Consider the following 23,064-nt stretch of genomic DNA (forward strand, 5'->3'; position numbering starts at 1 on the left):
TTGGTTAGGTGTTTACAAATTTAGTTTGACTTGTGGGAAGGGTAGATAACGACATACATTTTCCTCTTGTCAAAATGGCGCCGTTGCCGGGGAATGCTATTGGTGCTTAGCTTTTGTTGTTGAGTCTACTTCATTTTAATTGAAAAAAAAATACAAAAAGATTTTGTTTCTTTAGGCTACACTTGTAGCCGTGCTACTAATATTTTCTTTGAAGTTTTGCATGCATAGAGCTCGTGATTGATCCATTGTGCCTTTTGACCCGGGAATCGAAAGGACTCTCTCAAGGAGAAGAATAGCTAATCGATCCTTGGGGTATAGTTCTTCAAGTGAAGAAGAGATTGAAGAAGAGCAAGGCATGGGAGAAAATCCAAGAGTGGCCTTGAAGGTGCTAGGAATACCCGGTGCTTATAGGTTTGAGAGCGGCATAGCTCCGCCTACAACACCGGCAAATGATTTCGAGATTCGGCCGACCATGATCACCTTAATTGAGAGGAGGAAATATAGTGGGGCTAAGAATGAGAGCCCGTTGAACCATCTTAAAGAATTTGAGAAATATTGCAACACCATCAAAGTCAACGGAGTTTCTCAAGAGTTCATCCGCCTCAAGTTGTTCCCCTTCTCTCTCAAAGGAAGATCCTTAGAGTGGCTAGATAAAGAGGTGAAGCCCAATTCCTTGAGAACATGGGATGATGTTACAAAGGCCTTCTTGTCCCGCTTCTACCCTCAAAAGAAGACGGCGGAGGCAAGAGCCTTGATTCAAGGGTTCAAGCAAAGGCCAAATGAAAGCCTTTACGAAGCATGGGAGAGATACAAAGAGTATCAAAGGGAGTGCCCTCACCACGGAATCCCAACATACTAAGTGGTCCAAATCTTCTGTGGCGGTTTAAGTCCCCAAGGCAAGTCATGCCTTGATGGGGGGGCCGGGGGTCCAATCATGATGAACAAGATCGAAGAAGAAGTGGTGGACATTATTGAGGACGTGGTGACGTACTATAGAGATTGGCAAGATGGGGAGAGAGACTCTTCAAGCAAGCAATCTTCATTGTACTCGGTGGACCATCTAAATGCGATCAACAACCTTTCCTCCCAAATGACAAACTTGGGAAAGGAGATGACCGCAATCAAAGCAAAGTTGGAGAGCTCTTCTTCTTCTTCCCAAGCTTCGAATCTTCCCTCCCAATTTAAGGGGAGAGGTACTCTTTCTAACTCTCAACCCCCTCCCTCTACACATAATATGCCTATGGGTTGTTTGTTTTGTGATGCATGTGGATCGTATGATCATGACTCTAGTAATTGTCCTAATGAATGTGTTGATGAGTTTGATAACAATGAGAGTGAGCATGTGAATTATGTGTCAAATAATAATGCTCAAAGGTTTGATAACCAAAGAGGTCAATGGAATAGGAATTACCAAAATCAAGGCAATTTTGACAAATATAACCAAGGTGGTGGTTATAGAAACCAAGAGAACCAAGGTTCTCGTGGTAGCTATAATAACCAAGGTTATAGTGGCCAAAATCAAAGCCAAAATTATGGTAATCAAAGCCAAAATTATGGTAATCAAAACCAAGGTTATGGAAATCATAACCAAGGTAGTGGTAATCATAATCAAGGTAGTGGTAACCATAATCAAGGTTATGGTCAAAATCAAAATAGGGGTACTTGGAACAATCAAGGGAGGGGCAATTTTCAAAATAATGCTCAAAGAGGTCCCCCACCCGGATTTGTTCCAAGGACTCAAGGTGAAAATTCCTATTCACAACCTTCTTCACCTAGGACCAATTTGGAAGAAATAATTGAAAATCAAACCAAGTTGTTGAACACATACATGGCCGTTAGTGATAAAAAGTTCAATGAAATGATGACCCACAATAAAATGCTTGAAAACCAAATTTCTCAACTTGCTAATGCTTTGAAAGATCATGCAAGCCCTTCTTCTTTACCTTCCCAAGATCTTGATCCCAAGAAACACGTGAATGCTATTGTTACAAGGAGTGGTAAGGTTCTTGAGGAGAGATTGCCTAGGAAGGGTGAAGATAAGGAGATTCCTAAGGAAGCCTTGGTTGAGAATGAGGGGGATAGGGCATCATTGGATGAGGTTGTGGTTGAGACACCTAGAGAGGTGAGAGTAGAGAAAGATATTGTGAAACCCAAGCTCCCTTAACCACAAAAATTCATGAGACACAAATTGGATGAACAATTTGGGAGATTAATTGATATGCTAAAACAACTTCATCTTTCTCTACCTTTTACCGATGTGATCAACCAAATGCCAAATTATGCCAAATTCCTCAAGGATATTTTGAGTTGGAAAAGGACTTGTGAGGTTGTGGAGACTATCAACTTGACCGAAAATTGTAGTGCTATCATCATGAACAAAATGCCACCCAAATTGAAAGACCCCGGAAACTTCTCCATCCGTTGTGCCATTAACAAGATGCAAATTGATAATTCCTTATGTGACTTGGGAGCTAGTGTGAGCATAATGCCATATTCGGTTTATCAAAGACTTGAACTAGGGGAACTCTTACCTTCTAACATTACCTTGCAATTAGCCGATAGGTCAATCAAGTTTCCAAAATGTAAGGTAGAAGATGTTCCATTGAGGGTTGGGAAGTTTGTGTTCCCAGTGGATTTTATTGTGCTTGAAATGGATGAAGATGCTACCATTCCAATCATTTTAGGTAGACCCTTTCCTGCTACCTCAGGTGCTATGATTGATGTGAGGAGTGCAAAGATTTCCCTTAAGGTAGGAGATGAGGTCATTAAATTTGATTTGAATGAAAGCATGAAGTATCCATGTTCTTCTCAAGAAAATTGCATGATGATTGATTCACTTGATCATGTTGTGTCTTCCATGCATGAGCACTTGCTCACCTCTAACGATGCTCTTGAGAATGTTTTGTTGAACAAGGACAAAGTAGGTACACCATGCAAGGAAGTGGAATTCTATGAGGAATGTCTTAATGGAATTATGGAGGAAGTGGATGAGCAAATATGCTTGAAAATCTCAAGCCTAGAAGCTTTGCAAGCGGCCACATCAAAAGAAGGTAATGGTGTGCCTATGGTAGAGCTCAAACCTCTACCATCACACCTTAGGTATGAGTTCTTGGGCCCTCATTCCACTTACCCCGTGATAGTTAGTGCATCCTTGAGCGTGAGCCAAGCTCAAGCGTTATGTGGTGTTTTGAGAAAGCACCAAGGTGCTTTGGGGTACACAATTGATGATCTTAAAGGTATAAGCCCCGCCTTGTGCCAACACCACATAACACTTGAGGAAGGCGCCCTTCCTTCTATCGAACGACAAAGAAAATTACATCCCCAAATGGGAGAAGTAGTAAAGAATGAGATCACCAAGCTATTGGATGCGGGAATCATATTCCCCATCTCTAGCTCAAGGTGGGTCTCCCCCGTGCATGTCGTTCCAAAGAAGGGGGGCATGACCGTGGTTGAGAATGAGAAGGGTGAGCTCATTCCAACTAGGACGATCACGGGTTAGCGGATGTGTATAGACTATAGACATCTAAACACATCCACCAAGAAGGATCACTTCCCTCTTCCATTTATTGATCAAATACTTGAAAGACTAACAAGGCACAAGTTTTATTGTTTCCTCGATGGATATTCGGGATTCTTCCAAATCCCCATCCACCCCGATGATCAAGAGAAAACTACCTTCACATGTCCTTATGGGACCTTTTCCTATCAAAGAATGCCCTTTGGGTTATGCAATGCACCCGCTACATTCCAAAGGTGTATGATGAGTATTTTCGGGGACATGTTGGAGGAGGAAATGGAGGTCTTCATGGATGACTTTTCGGTGGGGGGTGTCTCATTTGAGGAGTGCCTTGTGAACCTTGAGAAGTGTTTGGAAAGATGTGTTAAGGTCAATCTTGTTTTGAATTGGGAGAAATGCCATTTCATGGTGGAGGAAGGTATAGTGCTTGGGCACAAAATTTCAAATAGAGGCATTGAGGTGGATAAGGCAAAAATAGAAGTGATTGAGAAACTTCCACCTCCGGTGAATATCAAGGGTGTGAGATCGTTCCTTGGTAATGCGGGTTTCTATAGGAGATTCATCAATGATTTTTCACTTATTGCTAAGCCCCTAAATGACCTTCTTCAAAAGGATGTTGAGTTCTTTTTTGATGACAAATGCTTGAAGGCATTTGATAGATTGAAGAAGGCCCTAATCTCAACTCCTATTGTTCAAGCCCCAAGGTGGGATCTTCCTTTTGAATTGATGTGTGATGCTAGTGATTGGGCGATTAGAGGTGTTTTAGGACAACGTGTAGACAAGAAGGTTCATGTGATTTACTATATGTCTAAGACACTCAATGGGGCTCAAAAGAACTACACAACAACGGAAAAGGAATTTTTAGCAATTGTGCACTCTTTTGAGAAATTTCGTTGTTACTTGTTGGGTTCCAAGACCATAGTTTTCACGGATCACGCGGCCCTCAAGTATCTCTTTGCCAAGAAAGAGTCCAAGCCTAGGTTGATTCGATGGGTGCTTGAATTGCAAACTTTTGAGATTGAGATTAGGGACAAGAAGGGTGCGGAGAATGTTGTGGCGGACCATCTTTCTCGCCTTGAGGGTGATCAAATTCATGATGATGGTTCACCAATTGAGGATAAAATGCTTGATGACTTCTTATATGCCATAGAGGTGAAGGAACTCCCATGGTATGCCGACTTGGTGAATTTTCTAGCATGTGGGGAGTTTCCACCCTCCTTCTCAAAAAACCAAAGGAAGAAAATCAAAAGGGAGGCAAGACATTACTTGTGGGATGATCCGATATTATACTAACGAGGGGTTGATGGCTTACTTAGGCGTTGTGTTCCAAATGAAGAGGTGCCTAGTGTTTTAAGGATGTGCCACTCGGACCCTAGTGGTGGGCATATGGGTGTTTCCAAGACCGCTACCAAGGTTCTTCAATGTGGTTTGTGGTGGCCGCATCTCTTCAAGGACTCATGGGGGTTTGTGAAGTCATGCGACCGATGTCAAAGGGTTGGGAATATCTCCAAGAGGAATGAGATGCCTCAACAGCCCATTCTTGAGTTAGAGGTGTTCGATTTTTGGGGGATTGACTTCATGGGACCATTCCCATCTTCATATGGTAATCAATTCATACTTGTGGCTTTGGACTATGTTTCTAAATGGGTTGAGGCCATTGCCTCCCCTACTAATGACCACAAAGTAGTGTTGAAGTTGTTCAACAAAATCATCTTCCCAAGGTTTGGCGTGCCTAAGGCTGTGATAAGCGATAACGGATCTCATTTTGTTCACAACGCCTTCCAAAATATGTTGAGGAAACATGGAGTGCATCAACGGTTCGGCCTTCCATATCATCCTCAATCGAGTGGCCAAGTCGAGGTCTCCAATCGTCAAATAAAGCTCATTCTTGAGAAGACGGGTGCAAGGAATAGAAAGGATTGGTCGAACAAGTTAGATGATGCTCTTTGGGCTTATAGGACGGCTTTTAAGACACGTATTGGTACCACTCCATATCGCCTTGTCTATGGCAAATCATGCCATCTCCCGGTAGAGCTTGAACATCGTGCCTTGTGGGCCATCAAGAAGATAAATTTTGACTTAGCTAGTGCGGGGGAGAAGAGGTGGTTGGATCTTCATGAGCTAGAGGAACTTCGACTTGATGCTTACGATTGTGCTAGCACCTACAAAGCTCGCTACAAGGAGGTTCATGACAAGTTGATCGAGAAAAAGGAGTTTTGTGTAGGTGACAAAGTCCTCCTCTACAATTCAAGGATGAAGGTTTTCCCCGGAAAGCTCATGTCAAGATGGAGTGGACCATTCTTGGTGAAAGATGTTTTTGATAATGGTGTCGTGGAGATTTCTCCTTTAAACTCCTCATCTTCATTTAAGGTTAATGGTCATCGGCTCAAGAAGTACTATGATGGATTGTTTGTTGGACTTGTTCACAAAATGATTCTTTTTAAGCTACCTTGAGATGGTGGTGCACGTCGAGCTAATGACGTTAACCAAAAGCGCTTACGGGAGGCAACCCAGATTCTCATCTCATTTCTCTTTCCTTTCTTTTCTTTTATTTTTCCTTGATTGGTTTTTGATTTTATTTTGTGTTGGTTTTGTGTTTGTTTTGTAGGTCGCCTATTATCATCACTTGTTGGAAAGAAGGGGTTTGATGAAGAGTTTAGAGTGCAGGGGAGAGGGCTCCCCGAGGGCTTGGAGAGACCTCGGGGGCCTCTTCACCTTTTGAAGCATATCATTCCAGGGACTTCCCGCGGTTGCCCCGCGGTCTCTCCGTGGGCGCGGGAGGTTTTGGAGAGGGTGCGTCATGATTGGAGAGGGCGCGGGCCTCAATTCGAGCAAATTTAAAATTCCATTCCAGGGACTTCCCGCGGTTGTCCCGCGATCTCTCCGCGGGCGCGGGAGGTTTTGGAGAGGGCGCGGAATTTCTGGAGAGGGCGCGGCCCCCCGTCAGGTATAAAAATCCCAAAATTTCCAAGAGCTCCCCGCGGTTGCCCCGCGGTCTCTCCGCGGGCGCGGGAGATTTGCCGCGGGCGCGGCAGTATCGGGAGAGGGCGCGGCAATCTGGGTTTATTACCCGGGCGCGCCCCTCTTCTCTCTCTCTCTTCTCTTATTTTCTCTTATTCTCCTTATTTTTTCCCCTTTCTCTCTCTACCTCCTCTCAAACCCTAACCCCAAAACATCAATTTCTCACCTATTTCTTCAACTTTTGCCTACAATTTTCACAAATTCTTCCATATTCCTCCATTTTCAACACTCCTACTCTTCTTTCTCGTGGTTTTTCGGGAAATTTTGGGTCTTTGAAGTGCTTTGAGTTTAATTTGAGTCTCCAATCTTGGTATACTTCTAACCTTTGTAATATTTTTGTCAATTTCAATTGATTTCTTTACATTGGTCTGTTTACCTAGATTTTGAGCATGATTTTTGTGTTTTATGGTTGATTTATGGGAAATTTGGTATATTTGGGTGATTGTTACTTTTTCTTGTTGATTCATGATTATATTGATGAATGATTGTTGATATTGTTGTTTGTTGTTGGATTTTGGCTGTTGTGTTGATTGGAACAGGTACCTTGTAGTTTGTGGTGGTTTGGTTGGATTTGTAAGGAGGTTTGTGAGTAATTTTTGTGGAAGTTGTTTTGTTTGAGGGAGTTTGTGTTGTTCTTGTGAATTTTGTGAATCTTATCAAAAGTTTGTCAAAATGGATTTGATAAGAAGAGTTAAAAGTAGCAAGAAGCGCTAAAACCAATCCCCCGACCAATCTTCTCAAGGCCAACCCTCAAACCCTCAACCCCAATCGCATTCCACAACACAAGATGATGCTCCTCCTCCACCTCTACCCCCTCTCAAGTTTTGGAACCGGTCTAAACAAACCCCCATCTATAACAAAATGAAAGACCGGAAGTTTAGACCTTCCCGCCATTACTTTCGTGAGGACATGGCCAAGCTAGGAATTGACAATGACCTTGACATCCTTCTAAACAACCTAAGCTTGAGTGAGTTTATAAAGTCTTCCCCTAGAACCTATTTGGAGCCTTCCATTGAGTTTTTCTCCACATTTGAGTTCAATAAGGTGGGGGAAACCGACTTTATTATTTCCTTCCAACTCTTCAATGTCAAACACACCATGAACCTAGCCGAGTTCAATGTAGCCCTTGGTTTCAACCCCAATGGTGATATCTTCGAGCCCCTTATCTCCCTAGTCCAAACTGAATATAATAAGGTTTCTTGGTGGAAAACCATAGCCAACAGGAGGGAGTTTGATTCGAAGAAGTCCCTTGCTAGTGAGATTATCCATCCGGCCCTTAGGATCCTTCATAGAATTCTTGGGTATTCGGTCTTTAATAAGCAAGATTTGGGGAATTTATCTCGGGAGGAGATTATGGTGTTATGGATGGCTACCAAGCCGGAGTAAGGGTCAAGGATTAATTTTGGCTATATCTTCATGAATTGTTGTAAGGAGATAATGCATGGGGTCAAAACGGGGGAAATTCATTGTGGGGCATGGTGACATGTATTGTGTCGTATTTTAAGCAAGAGGGGTTCTTGAAGTCTTGCACTCCGGTTGGAAGGAGTGAAAACGTGTGGATTAGTTTGAAACAAGTTAACACTTTGCGTTTCATAACTAGCACTAGGAGAGCCGGTACTTACTCTTGGCTAGTGAGAAATACCCACCATTTCCTACTCCCTAACCCGGTCGCCACCTCCATCCTTCGTGTGGCTAGAAACATTTGGATGGTCCCTAGGGACAATGGGAGGATTGATGATGAGATGGAGGAGGGTGATGAGATTTATGGGGGTGATGAGAATGATGAGGAAGAGGAGGAAGGAGGAGGAGAGGAATATGATGAAGAGCAACAACAACCACCACTACAACAACAACATGAGCATTTTTGTGATGATGCTCAAAGAAGAAGAAGAGAAAGAAGACAACAACGACAACAACAACAACAAGATTTCCAAGGAAATGCTTATCTCCGAGAGATGGAGGCCATGAGAGCCAACATGGAGCGCATGCAATTGAGCATGCAAGGTATGTACTCGGACCACCAAACTTTGTCTTATCAAACTAGCGCCTTGTTTGACGCTAGTGTGCGTAGAGGGGAGGTCACACCTCCGGTCAACTACCCTTATGTGCCGCCCCAACAAGGGTCGGTACCTTCATGGGGTGGTGACAACCTCCCTACGTACCCTTATTGGCTCGGGGTTGAGGACCCCGATTTGCCAAGGCGCGACTTCCCACCTTATGATTATAGGGTCTCGGGGGGGAGTGATTATCGGGGTGATCCCGCATACTACTATGTTCACCCCCATCACCCCGAGCCCCTTGTTCAGCGTGAGCCTTATGACCAATTGACCCGATCCCAACTTGACCTATTCAAGGGTCACTATGGATTTCCTCCCGGTTACACCGGAGGTTGGGATACGGGTGATGATGGTGCCGGCCCTAGTGGCCAATAGTCCCCTTATGCTTGTTTGTTTCCCTTTTTGTTCTCCCCCTTCCCTATTTTGCATGTTTATAGGCATCGCGGTCGATGCCTTCATTTTGTGAGGGGGGAGGGTTAAAAAGGATGTTTTATGGTTGGTTTGGGGGAGGCACCTAGGGCTCGGTGGGAAGTATTTGATAAGGTTTTTGGTGGATTTTTGCTAATGGTCTCGTTGGTTTGTTGCTTGTTGTTGTTTTGTTTTACTTCATGATGATTTTGGGAGTTTTCTTGAAAAAAAAAATGTTTTTGATGATGATGGGTTTCTCTAGGTTTTTGTATATAGCTTGTGTCTAAGTGTTTTATCGTTTGCTTTTGTTTGGAAGTTACTAACAATTTCATTTTGTATATATTGCCTTTTTCTTCAACTCACCTTGCTCGTAGCCTATGCTTTGGATTGCGGAGCCTTTTGGAGAATCACGTTCCTACTCCTTGGGTATTTTAGTTTAGCACGGACGCTTGGTGAGGCCTTTCTTATTTTACCTCTTTATTTTCACTTCTATATTTTCTTGGTTGCTTAGATTAGGATTAGATTTAAGGGAAGTTGAACTGTTCGAGGATGTATGAATTTAACACCTAGTGTGTTTGGGGTCTTTGGCGATGTGGCCATTAGACCGCTTGTATGTCGATTGGGATAAACGTGTTGTGATTGCATCTTTGCCCTTTTCCTCTTTCCCTTTATTGTCCTTGTCTAAGTTTTCCATTTTCTCTTTTCTTTTCTTTCCTTTTCTTTTATTCTTGTTTGTGTGCATAACTTTTTGAGGCTTTATTTTCACTCTTTCTCATTTTGAAAATTGGACTTGTATGCAATGGACTTTTGTTTTTGAATAATAGTCTTCCTAGGTAATAACGGTATGCACGGTTTGAGATTACGTTTGGTTGATTCTAGGATAAAGCATGCTAAGATAGTTGTCTAGAACTAGGGGGATCACGAAACCGGATTCTACTTGTTTGTGGCATGTTGGTAGTTGCTCCCTATCTTTGATTTGACAACTTTAGTGAGTTTTTGCTACAACCATGTGAGATGTATATTTGTTCAAGCTTTCATCAAATTCTTGCATGAGCGGCATGGATCCTTGATTTTCGCAAACCTAATCTAGAATCTTAGCGTATGATTCCTAAGACCGTGACCGAACTACCTAGGGAGGACAAAGGCAAATTTTCGGGGAGGTATTTTCTTTTTCTAGGATAGTCCCTTTATGTTTACTTTTTTTTTTTTGGTTTGGGATACATTTTCCTACTTGTTACCCCTTTGAACCTTTTTCCCTCTTTTCAAGCCGCATAATTAGATATCTTGAGCCTTTTGTTTCGTTCTCCTTCTATTTGGTTTTTGTGAAGCAAGGGTCAATGTTTGGTGATTGTGGTCTATGAAGTTGGAATTTGGTTCCAATTGGTACACATAATTGAGTTGTTTATATTTGGTAAATAATGGCAAATGCTTATGTAAAAGCCGTCCTTAGTAAAAGAGGCAAGGATGTTAATAAAATGCATATTTGAAAAAGCCGTCCGAATTGAAAAAAGGCAAGGACTAATGCTTTTAAGGAGTTCAAGAAAATACAAACAAATTTATAAATGAGAAAATGCAAAAAAAAAAAAAAAAAAAGAAGAAAAACTATAAAAATTCAAGTGTCTTTCTCCTCTGTATGCATTGAGGACAATGTTTCTTTTAGCTTGGGGGGGAAAGCGCTTGCGCTTTTTGTTCTAATGATTGTAGATTGTTGCTTTGAATAAGCTTGGGGGTGTTAATACGTTTTTGTTTGGTGATTACTTAAGTTTGGTGTTGAGATTTGGCCGGTCTTTGCTTCACAATTTAGGATAACCACCAAATTTTAAATTTTAGCCTACCTTAACCCTTCTTGCCTTACGTTACAACCTTTGGGAAGACCTTTGGACCTAGGAGTTGAGTCTTTCATCGGTGGAGGGAATCATAGGTTGTAGACTAAGGAAAGGGGATGCAAAATAAAGATGTTGAGTAGCCCAAAATGTTGATCTTTTTCCGGTTCCTTCGCGGAATCTATGAGACGCTCACTAAGGAGAGACATGAGATAAGTAGGGGGAACACGGTAAGACTGTTTAGGATGAAAGTGGAATGTGATAACTAGTTCCTATGCTTAGCATATTTATGTTTCAATCAACCTTAGGTATCTTATAACGTGCATACCATAATTCACTTTAGAAAGGTTGTTATTCATTTGAATTATAGTCTCTTTGTAAAGTCCATTTCGTAAAGATTTTGTTTCCTTTTTCTTCTTTCTTTTCCTTTTCTGGTTTGCCTCTTGGGGGTTTGGTGGAAAGTTATGGGTAAACTCTTAGGATACCCTTACGAGAGCATCACTCGTCCTCTAGGGCGATCTAGGGGTTTAAATGGCTTGTTGTAGCTAAAAACAACCGTGATTCCTACGACAGTGAGTCTTAGTGTAAATTCTCGCCCCTCTTTTTCTTTTTGCTTCGAATAAGCCCTTCTTACTCCTTTTTAGCCTTTGTTTTGCTCTGGACGAGCAAAAGTCTAACTTGGGGGAATTTGATGAGTGTCATTTATGGCACTCATAGGGTAGTCTTTTAGGGTTATTTCTTTCCCTTTTTCATGCTTTCTTCTCTTATTTTTGGTCCTTTTTCCTTTAGTTTCTCTTTCTCCTCTTTTCTTTATGGTTCTCGTGTTTTTCTCGTGTTTTTCTTTTATTTGGCTCTTTTTCCCTTTTATTTCCTTTCTTTGTTTGCTTGTGTAGGTATTTGGAGAATCGCCTTTGCAAAGGAATCAAGTTGGGACCATAATGACCAAGTAAGGAAGAAGCATTTGGCTAGAGAGGGCTTAGAGAGGCCTTGGAGAGGCCTCAGAGAGGTCTCCAAGGTATTTCCAGCAGGCCGCGGGCGCGGGTTAGCGGAGCCGCGGGTGCGGGCTCAAGAAGCACAACTTGCCTGATTTTGGCAGGAGCTTCCCGCGGTTGCCCCGCGGGCTCTCCGCGGGCGCGGGAAATTTGGAGAGGGCGCTCCATCTCAGAGAGACCGCGACCCCCTGATTGAGTTTTGGGAGCAAGGGATTAGTCGCGGGCGCGGCATCTTGGGCCGCGGGCGCGGGTGTTGCCCAGGAAGCCCGAGGAGGGTTCCGTACCCATTTCTCCGCGGCCGCGGGTTCATCGGGAGAGGGCGCGGGATTTGCCGGTTTCTTCTTTACTTATAAATAGAATAGTAATTCCTTTTTAAAACCAACTTTTTGATAATATTTCATTAGCTTAGTTTTAGAGAAAGAATTTAGAGAGAAGTTAGAGAGAAGTTCTTGGTTTTGGATTTGTAACTCAACATTTGATCAATCAAGTTTGGATTTCTTCATTTTCAATCATCAATATTAGTGAGAATCTCTTCCTTCATTCATCTCTTACTTACTTGCTATTTGATTTATGCTTGTTGCTTGTTTTTCTTTGGATTTGAATTTGATATTGTTGAATATTTTGATTTCTCTTAGATTTTGATATAAAATGAAGATTAATGCAATTTCTAGTTATTTGTTCTTGAATTTCACCATGATTAGTGAGTAGATTAGTTGCTAGGGAAAGGGGGAAGCATGTTTGATTAATGAAATTGCTAGTTGATGCTCTTTGATTGATTGATTTGTTGCAATTAAATTGGTTGACATAGTTTTGCATGTGATTGATTAGACTAGGAGTGATCAACCTATAAGATTAATCTAGATTGCATTGCAACTCTTAATGACATGAACAATTGAATTGAAAGTTGCTCTAATTGATTGGGTTTGCTTGTGATTCTTCTTGATTTGCCTTTCATAGTGATTCCTAGATTAGCCTATAGGAGATAGCATTTGAACTCTCTTGATTGTTACTATTGTTTGTCCATTGCAATACTTGAATTAATTGATTGAGCTCTAAATTAGCATTATCATTGAACTTGCATGTGGAACCCATATCCCTAGTGTTTAGACCTTTGATTTACTTGATTAGACTTGTTTTAGTTTACCATAGTGCCAACCATAATCTCAACTCCATCTTCGAGGTAGCTTTACTTAGACTCTAGTTTTCATCATTGCATTCCCTAGGGATCGACCCTTAACTTGCCCTATATTCATATAAGGTTGGTTAGGTAGTTACAAATTTAGTTTGACTTGGGGGAAGGGTAGATAACGACATACATTTTCCTCTTGTCACATGCATCCGGTCACCCACCCCTTGGTTGGTTTTGGGGGTGGGATGGTTTACCCAGCCAGAAGAATTGATTTACCCATCCGGCTGGGAGAGAAGGGCCAAGGACGACATATTGTCGTCAGGTTCTTGGTCGTTGAGGAGTTGACCGCCTACAACATTATCCTTGGTCGGCCTACCCTCAACGTAGCCAAGGCAGTAATCATCCCGTCTCTCATGCTCATCAAGTATGAGAGGGATGACGGCACTGTTGGTTCCCTGAGTGGGGATCAGAAGACGGCCCGAGAGTGCTATCTCTCAGCCGTCAGAGACACTGTAGCCCCAGGCGGCCAGGAACCAATAGACCTTGACAATGTCAAGGATGCCGACCCAGCGCCTGCCCCACCAGCAGCCGGGAAGAAAAGAAAGGCACCTCTGCTGGTGGAGGTGAAGAAAGAGAAAAAATAGCAATCACTGACCGGTGAACGGTCAGATGAGCTCCGCCCCCAACCGTCTGGTGAAAACATTGATCTTGTTCTGGATGACAGCCGTCCAGAACATATTGTAAAGGTGGGGACGGTTGCTCATGCTACCTTGGGTGCAAGCTTGCACCTTCTGATGAAGAAATTCAAAGACATTTTTGCCTTTGAAGTGGAAGAGATGCCGGGCGTTAGCTCGGATCTCGCTATCCACAAACTCGCCATGGACCCTAAAAAGAAGCCCATCCGGCAAAAGAAAAGAAACCACGGTGAGGAAAGAAATCAGGCGGCAGCTGCCGAAGTCAAAAAGCTGCTAGACGCCAGGTTCATTCGGCCCTGCAACTTTCCCGACTTGGTGGCCAATGTGGTCCTTGTTAAGAAACCGAATGGGACCTGGCGCATGTGTGTTGATTACATAGACCTCAACAAGGCGTGTCCAAAGGACAGTTACCCGCTTCCAAAGATCGACAGTCTGGTCGATTATACAGCCGGTCACGTCTTGATGAGCTTTATGGATGCCTACTCCGGCTTCCATTAGATACCCCTGTGGAAAAAGGATCAAGAGAAGACGGCCTTCGTCACTGATCCGGGGTTATTCTGTTATACTGTGATGCTGTTTGCCTTGAAAAATGCGCCTGCCACTTTCCAACAGATGATTAATACGGTCTTCATTAATCAAATTGGGAGGAATGTGGAGGCGTACATTGATGACATGATAGTCAAATCCAAGCTACAGACGGATCACCTTGCTGATCTCCGAGAAACATTCACCACCCTCAGGCGGCATAAGGTCATGTTAAATCCAAAGAAATGCGTCTTTGGTGTTGAGTCTGGGAAGTTTCTCGGATTCCTGATTGATCAAAGGGGGATAGAGGCTAACCTTGAAAAGATACATGCGGTGATAGACATGAAGTCACCCCGTTGTGTCAAGGAAGTGCATAGACTCACCGGCTGTCTGGCCGCCTTGGGGAGGTTCCTCAGCCGGTCAGGCGACAAGTGCCTCTACTTCTTCCAAGCTATCAAGAAAAAGACCAGATTTGAATGGGGGGATGATGCTGAGGCGGCATTCCAGAGGTTGAAAGAGCATTTACATTCTCTACCTAGGTTGGTCAGTCCTTTGCCTAGGGAGACGTTGTACATGTATTTAGCCGTCTCAGATCATGCCCTCAGTGCCGTTCTCCTTGCTGAGCGAGACGGCGTGCAGTTCCCGGTTTACTTCATTAGCCATGTTCTTAAAAATGCTGAACTCCGGTACCCCATGGTTGAAAATTTTGGCCTTGCTTTGTATATGACATTCAAAAAACTGAAGCCTTACTTTTTGGCACATCCGGTGGTGATTTACACCGACCAGCCACTCAAGCGGCCAATGTCTACCTTAGACTCATCCGGGAGAATGTTGAAATGGGCTATTGAAATGCAAAGTCTTGAAATCACTTACGAGCCAAGAAAGGCAGTGAAAGGTCAGGCGTTTGCCGACTTCATTGTTGAAATGACCCGTTCGGTGGCTCCGGATAATCTTGATCAGGTTTGGAAAGTGTATGTAGACGGGAGCTCTACAAAGAACGGCTGTGGTGCAGGCGTAATCTATGCGTCTCCTGAAGGGGATAGATTTGAGTATGCACTACGCTTCAAGTTTCAGGCCTCTAACAATGAGGCGGAATATGAAGCCCTGCTAGCCGGCATTCGCATGTGTAAGGCAGCAGGGGCCATGAAAATTGGCGCCTACTTTGATTCCCAATTGGTTGTTAGCCAGTATGAGGGAAGCTACGAGGCTACTCATCTTCAGGCAGTCAAAGAAGAGGCCGGGGCACTTTAGGAATTCCGGCTGAATCAAGTGCCTAGGTCGGAAAATAACAAGGCGGATGCATTGTCAAAACTGGCGTCTTCCGCCTGCCATGATACGCCTCGGTCAGTCTTTTGGGAAGTTCTTGAAAAGAGAAGCATCTATGAAGATCCCATTGGAATTCTAGACCGAAGCTCTACCTAGATGGATGGCATCTGGGCCTATCTTTCGGACGGTACACTTCCTGATTCGCCATAGGAGGCAGCCGTCCTGAAGAAGCGAGCTGCAAGCTTCAAGTTGAAAAATGGAGAACTCTTCAAGGCGGGGTTTCTTAAGCCCCTGTTGAAGTATGTCACCCCTGAAAAGGGGAAGGAAGTTCTCGAAGACCTGCATTGGGGATTCTGCGCCTCCCACTTAGGCGACAGGTCCCTAGCCGTCAAAGCTAGACGACATTATTTTTGGCCTACTCTAGAGGCAGACGCCAAGGAGTTGGTAAAGAAATGTGACAAGTGCCAAAAATTTAGATAACTCATTCACCGTCCGGCTACTGATATAACGGCCATCCACAGCCCAATCCTGTTTGCAAAATGGGGCATGAACATTCTAGGTCCTTACACGCCTGCTCCAGGCGGAAAGCGCTACATCTTGGTGGCCGTGGACTATTTCACCAAGTGGGTTGAGGCTGAGGCGGTTAAAAACATCAAGACTTCAGACGTAATTTCCTTCATTTGGAAGAACATTATCATCCGGTATGGGGTACCCATGTCTATGGTGTTTGATAATGGTCCTCAGTTTGAGACGCCTCAGCTAAAAACCTGGTTGGGAGATCAGGGGATCTCAAGCTATTTTGCATCTGTTGGCCGGCCCCAAGCAAACGGCCAAGTTGAAGCCTTCAACAAACTCATCTCATACGACATTAAGAAGAAAATAGAAAGAGCCGGTGGCTTATGGGCAGAAGAGTTAATCCATGTCCTATGGGCCATTCGGACAACAGTCAAGGGGGCAACCGGTAAAACCCCATTTCTCATGGTTTACGGTGCTGAAGCCGTCTTTCCCATCGAACATTACGAGTCGACTCTCAGAGTCATGCTATATGATGAAGAGGCAAACTGGGAAGCAATGCGCCTGGTATTGGATTCACTTCCAGAACGCAGGGGCAATGCCGCCTTGCGTCATGAGATTTACCGTCTGAGAATGACTAGAGCCTACAACAAGAAAGTACACAAGCGTCCCTTGAAAGTTGACGACTTAGTGTTACGAAAAATGGAGGCAACCGGTAGGGCCAATGAGCTGGGAAAGCTAACTCCAAATTGGGAAGGCCCCTACCGGATCTATGAGGAAGTAAGAGACGACACCTACCGCCTGGAAACTCCAGACGGCAGGCGCCTGCCTAGAACTTGGAATGTAGACAATTTGAAAAAGTACTACTTCTGAGAATGTAAGTTTTTTGTAAACACTCAGTCAATTAATAAAGATTCAGACTTTGTTTGCAAAATTGTTTTGTTGTTTTTTGATTATCCGCCTGGGTAATACTTAGACGGATTCTTCATTTACCTAACTAAGTTTGATACTTAGTAAAGGTTACATTTGCTTGACCGCCTGGGTAATACTTAGATGGGTCCTTTGTTTATTTACTTAAGTTTGATACTTGATATGATTTAATAATTGCCCGTCCGTCTCGGTAATACCTAGAAAGGCTTTTGGTTTAACTAACTAAGTTCGACACCTAGTGTAAATTCACCGATTAAAAACTAAGCAAAAAAACGCTTTGTGGCTATACAACCGGTCCTAAACAAGACCAAAGGCTAAGTAAGTACTTTTATTGATTTATTGATATTATGATATAGAAATCATGCTTAGATTGTTATTTTGATTCCTAGTTTTGATGTTTTCCTTAATTTGATGTTTAGGGTGATAACAATAAATTCCTAGTATCATGTCTAGCTAGGGTAACCTTAATATCAAGTATGATTAAAAGTATGATGCTTCCTATGTTCTTCCTAATATTTATGATTGTAAGTATCATGTTAGGGTTAAAGCTTTGATTTTTATTGCTTAGTGACATGCTAGGGTTTGTTATGAATCTTGTTAGTATCATGCCTAGGATCTTGCTATGATTTAATATTAACATGAATATGATTATGATTATAATTGTTATTATGATGATGATTATTTTTACGGTTTTTTCACCAAATGTCCTTGAACTTTTCAAAAATTCACCAAATACCCTCAAGTTTTTCAAAATTCACCAAATACCACTGACGTTTGTTAATATTCACACCGTGACCTTAAAATACCCTTGACGTTAAAGTTCCGTTAGCTATAAAATTTAATTCACCAAATGCCCTAACTTTGTTAAATAATTACACAAAATACCCTTATTTTTGGATAATACAACGTCTAGTTTGAAATTTAAGGAAACTAGTCGTTAGTTTTGATTCTCACCCTTATTTTGCATAAATACTCTATGCATAGCATCCCTCTCATTTGCTTAACCACAAATTTTTAACACCATGAGTTATCAATCTAAATCATCCTCTTCAATGTATGAGTACTTTTGTGTAAGAGTTGCAAACATCCTCTATTCATAAAAAGAAGTGCCGGAGACCTCGCAAACAGAGAAAAAGAGGGCTAAATGAAATAGAGGTGATTACTTTTACAGGCTTGGGCAGAAAATAAATCGAGCTATAGTTCATATTTATTCAGCGAAATTTAAATAGCAAACTCAAGCCCCTTTTATGCGGCTTGACAATTAGTCTATACCCACCCTAATAAAAAGTCTGGGCTTGTTCGCGGGCTAACGGATTCAGAACTTGTTATTGCAAATTTTCTTCTACAACAAGATTTGTTTGCAACTCTTTCACAAAAGCTCTCATACATTGAGGAGGATAAAATTAGATTGATAACTCATGGTGTTAAAAATTTGTGGTTAGGAAAATATGAGGGATGCTATGTATCGAGTATTTATGCAAAAAAAAAAGGGTGAGAATCAAAACTAAAAACTAGTTTCCTTAAATTTCAAACTAGACATTATACTTCCAAAAATAAGGGTATTTTGTGTAGTTATTTAATAAAGTTAGGGCATTTGGTGAATTTAATTTTATTGCTAACGGAATTTTAACGTCAGGGGTTGTTTGAGGTCACGGTGTGAAAATTAGCAAACGTCAGTGGTATTTGGTGAATTTTTTAAAACTTGAGGGTATTTGGTGAATTTTTGAAAAGTTCAAGGGCATTTGGTGAAAAACCCGTTATTTTTAAGTATGATGATTATTTTTATAATTGTCTTCATAATTATTGTTATTATTATTATCTTTATGATGATTATTTATTATGTTGCTTGATATTTATTGTTATTGCTTGATCACATCTTTTATGCATGTTTAAAGGGAATTGGTACTTGTAATCACGCTTAATAAGATAATTGATAATCTTGTTTAGGGTTAATTTGATTATAATTTAAGTGATCGCCAATAATAGATTTATTTGTGCATTAAATTCAACCAACATAGATAAACAGGTTTAGGTTAATTCTATTGCTTGCATGTTAGTCAGAAAGCGCACATGAATACAATCTGAATAAAGTAGAGGCCTACTACTAGGGCAGGTTCAATCTCTTTTAGGTTGGATTTGTACCTTCATCCCCGAACCCTATTTTGTTCAAGACCTTATGGAGTTGACGATCTCCTGGATCGTTAAGGGGTGTAACCCTCACCCTGTGAACGGTTTACAAGTTCCTAAAACTTGTTGGCGACTCTTTTGATCTATATTTTTTCCCTTTGGACGCCACCGTACTTTAGTGTATGATCACAGTGGGGTTCAAGCTAGGGGATTAACGCTTGAAATATTCCCTACATTCACGACCCAAGATCAACGGAGTATCAACATCTTCCTCCATATCCATCACTACAAAATATGCCCAACTTGGATAGGAACATCCTTAAGATAACCAGAAGGAAGTTTGAATTGAATTGTTTTTCTTGTGGGTATCATTTCAATATTGAGTTTTTGTGCAATGGAGAGGGGAATTAAGCTAACACTCGCTCTTAAATCTGCCAAGGCACCCCTAGGTTCCATGTTGCCAATCTTGACCGGTAAAGTAAAGCTTCTCGGGTCCTTATCTTTCTTTAGCATCTTGTGCTAAACGAGTGCACTAACTGGATGAGGGAGGGTAATGAGCTCATCATTGAGCTTCCTCTCGTTGGTAAGGATATCTTTGAGAAATTTGTAGTACGAAGGCATTTGGGTAACAACTTCGATTAAGGGGAGACTTATATGTAAGTTCTTCATTACGCTAAGAAATTTTGCGAATTTATAATTGAACTTTCTCTCCGCAAGCCTTTCATAAAAAGGAACCGGCTCATCTAGATTCCTAGTCAAACTTAAGTTGTTTTCTCATCATTAGAATTCTTAATATCTACATTCTCTTCTTTCCCAACAACCTTGTCTTCTTCAACTCTCCTCTCCCCCTTCACACGTTCTTCTCCACCCTTGTTCCCTCATTATCTCCCTATTTTGGCCCTTCATAGGATGTTCCCTATCTTAATGTGATTCCCTTACAAGATTTGGGTTTTATGTTATGAGAGGGTTTTGCTTGTGGTTGTCCAGGTAAAGTAGAAGGTTAGTTGAAAGGTGCTCTCTCGGCCAATTGGGCTAATTTCGAATCAACAATCTTGTTATGAGCTTTGACCTCTTGCATTTGTTTATTTATGGCTTCAAGTTGTTGAAGAATTTGGGTTTGTGTGGAATCGGATTGAGATGCTTGATCTTGACTCCTTTGAGACACTTGATTTTGGTTGTTGCATTGGTTTTAATTAATGTATTGTTTGTTCCTTGGGTAGTTTCTTCTCAGATTTTGGTTTTAAGTTGGATGTGGGTTTTGGTATTGAGGGTTGGAATTGTATGATGGTTGAGCTTGTTTCCCCCATTATTGAGGTTGAGGTGCAAATCTAGGTGGAGGTTGTCTTCAAGCTACTCCTCTGCCACTTCCCCTATATCCATCTTGCCTTATATTGTAAGAAGCCACATGATCGGGGCTCTAACCCCCACAATAAGATGTATCAAGGTTTATGACACCACATATATGAAATGAGAAAGAATTGACTTGAGAAAAGCTTGCCTCACTATTAACACTTGTGTTCAACTTTTCAAACCCCTTCGTCAAAAGCTCAATTTGATGTTGCAATTGATCTACCTTCTCCAATTCGTACATCCCCTGTTTCTTCGGTGTATTCCTTCTTCTACCACCGCAAGAGTAGTTCTTTGCTAGTTCTTCGAGTGTTGCTTCAAATTGGTTTTGGGGGATCTTAATCAATTGTCCACCCGCCCCCGCAACAAAGTTAGCTCTAGACATAGGTTTCAATCAATCATAGAAGAATCGCATGAGCAAGCTTTGATTGTATTCATGATGAGGACATGCTTTTACCAAACCCTTGAACCTTTCCTAAGCTTCACTAAGACTCTCATCTGCTTCTTGTTAAAATGATGCAATCTTCCTTCTAATTTTGGCGGTCTTTTCCTCATAAACGAACCTCTTCAAGAATGCCTTGACTATCTCCCTTCATGTTGTGAGATAATTTGGCTTAACTTTCTGGAGCCACTTCTTAGCTCCACCCGAAAGAGATTGTCGAAATAAATGCATTCCGATGTACTCTTGAGAAACTTAATTGGTTTGAATCATGGCACATAGCTCAAGGAATCTATCAAGTTGCTCAATCAGATCTTCACTTGGAGAACTCGAAAATTATTCCGCTTGTACCATTCTTGTGTATTAGGGGTGAATGGTAAAGTTGGTTTCCGTAACGGCTAGCAAAATATCTCCTGTGAGCTCATAATCCACCGGATTTCCAAAATCACAAAATAAGACTTCATCCTCTTGTCCCGCCATTGTCTCACTTTGCGAACTTGAAGAACAAGAATCACTCCCACTCTCAACAATAACACCAATAACTTTTCCCTCTTCTTGATAAATCTACGGACTTGTCTCAAAGTTCAGTTGATCTCGTGGTCGATGTTATGTTTGGGTGGTCCTTGAGACCTCCTAAGCATCCACCAAAGCTAAACAAACAATTAGCAATGACTTGCAAGAGAATAAATGAAAAAAAGCAAAAGGAACGAATCCAATAATAACACAATAAAAGTGCAAAACTAGCTATTTCCCCGGCAACGGCGCCAAAATTTGATAATGAGAAAAATAGGTCTTCCACTACCTCCTCCTAGTCAAATTTTATTTATACTCTTCACTACCTAATACGAGTATAGGGGCAAGCAAAGGATCGATCAACGAGGAAGAGGGGTTATTCCCAATTAAGGTGAATTATGAATCTATTGCAAAGGGGTATTTTGAATGTTTTTTGTGTTTTTCAATAGTCAAATTACTACTATGAAGGAATGAAAACAAGCAAGGTAAGGAATCAAAAGCTAAAAGAACTAGAATAAGGGAAACAACGCTAGGGGGTGCGGGGGTGTCAAAATACGATTAACAAAGATAGACAATGATGTTATTATGAATAACATGCCATGGAATACAAAATTCTTCCTAAACAACGCACTCTCATGTTATTGTCTAAGAAAATCATTGAATGAGGGAATGGCCTAATAGAGATCACTTTCGCCCATCCAAAAAGACTCTAATTAAATAGAGAGATTAAGAGTGCACAATACATAAAGCTCTACTTAAACAATTCATTTTCATGCAATCATTAAAGTAAAGGTGATATATTCCTAATTCAAATCACTCTGTGCATCAAAATTAGGGAACATTAAACAATTTTCTACTAATAATCTTAAGTCATCAAAAATCATACATTCATCAATTCATAGCATGAACTCGATCGATCATCAATATTAATCCATGCCTTTCACCCCCTTCCCCTAACTAAAAACCTAGCCTAGGGAAGAGAAACTAACCATCATAACTAAACTAAACTAAACAAGGATTCAATCAACATAAAACTAAACATGATTTAAACAAAGGGAAAAACAAATCCACTAAGCACAACTAAAGAAGTATATGAAAACAAGCAATATAAAAGAAAATAAATAAAACTAAAGGAATGGATAAGAGAATACTAATGAGAAACTTGATTAAAGATGGAAATTTTAAATTCTAGAATTGGATTGAAATAACCCTGACCAAGTCTCGATTACAATGATGAAACTTTAAGAATAAGCTACTTTCTCTCTCCAAAATACAAGGTTCTAATGTTGATTGAAAAATAGGATGATTACAAAATTTAATAAGAAGGCTATTCATATGCATCACCAATCCGGAAATAAAACCCCAAGGAGAGCCTTCTCTTCGCATGTCGTGCAATCTCTTAACTAAGTACGGAACTGCCTAGCCCAACATGCCGTGCTCGCGGACTATGGTGTCGCGCCCCCCACGGGTGGGGACTGGAGAGGCCTCTCCTGCAGAGGAGAGGCCGCGGCCTGGGAATAGGGGATAATAAACCTCAAAACGCCACGCCCGCGGCCCAAGATGTCACGCCCGCGGGTGGCTGAGGAGAGGCATCTCCTAGTGCGCGGTAACACATCTAGCGCAACCTTGAAGAAACTTCAGAGCTATGATCTGCGCCCGTGGCCTATGCTTTGATGCACGCCCTCTCCTTGAGCATCTCTTTCCCTTCTTTGGCTCTATATACATCCATAGGCTTCATTATAAGGGACCGAGAACCTACAAA

General features: G+C 41.7%; 1 non-coding gene and 1 pseudogene across 1 annotated transcript; one reads left to right on the forward strand and one right to left on the reverse strand.

Annotated features, from left to right (window-relative positions):
• Positions 1 to 747: 747 nt before the first annotated feature.
• LOC145566332 (small nucleolar RNA R71) lies at positions 748 to 846 on the reverse strand (annotated as a pseudogene).
• A 19,935-nt stretch (positions 847 to 20,781) lies between these two features.
• On the forward strand, positions 20,782 to 20,888 carry LOC145564218 (small nucleolar RNA R71). The gene has a single exon (XR_014094772.1). It is a non-coding gene; the product is annotated as a small nucleolar RNA R71 (small nucleolar RNA).
• Positions 20,889 to 23,064: the final 2,176 nt, after the last annotated feature.

Source organism: Chenopodium album, chromosome 1, assembly GCF_948465745.1.
Source record: "Chenopodium album chromosome 1, dcCheAlbu1.1, whole genome shotgun sequence".
Taxonomy (NCBI): Eukaryota; Viridiplantae; Streptophyta; class Magnoliopsida; order Caryophyllales; family Amaranthaceae; genus Chenopodium; species Chenopodium album.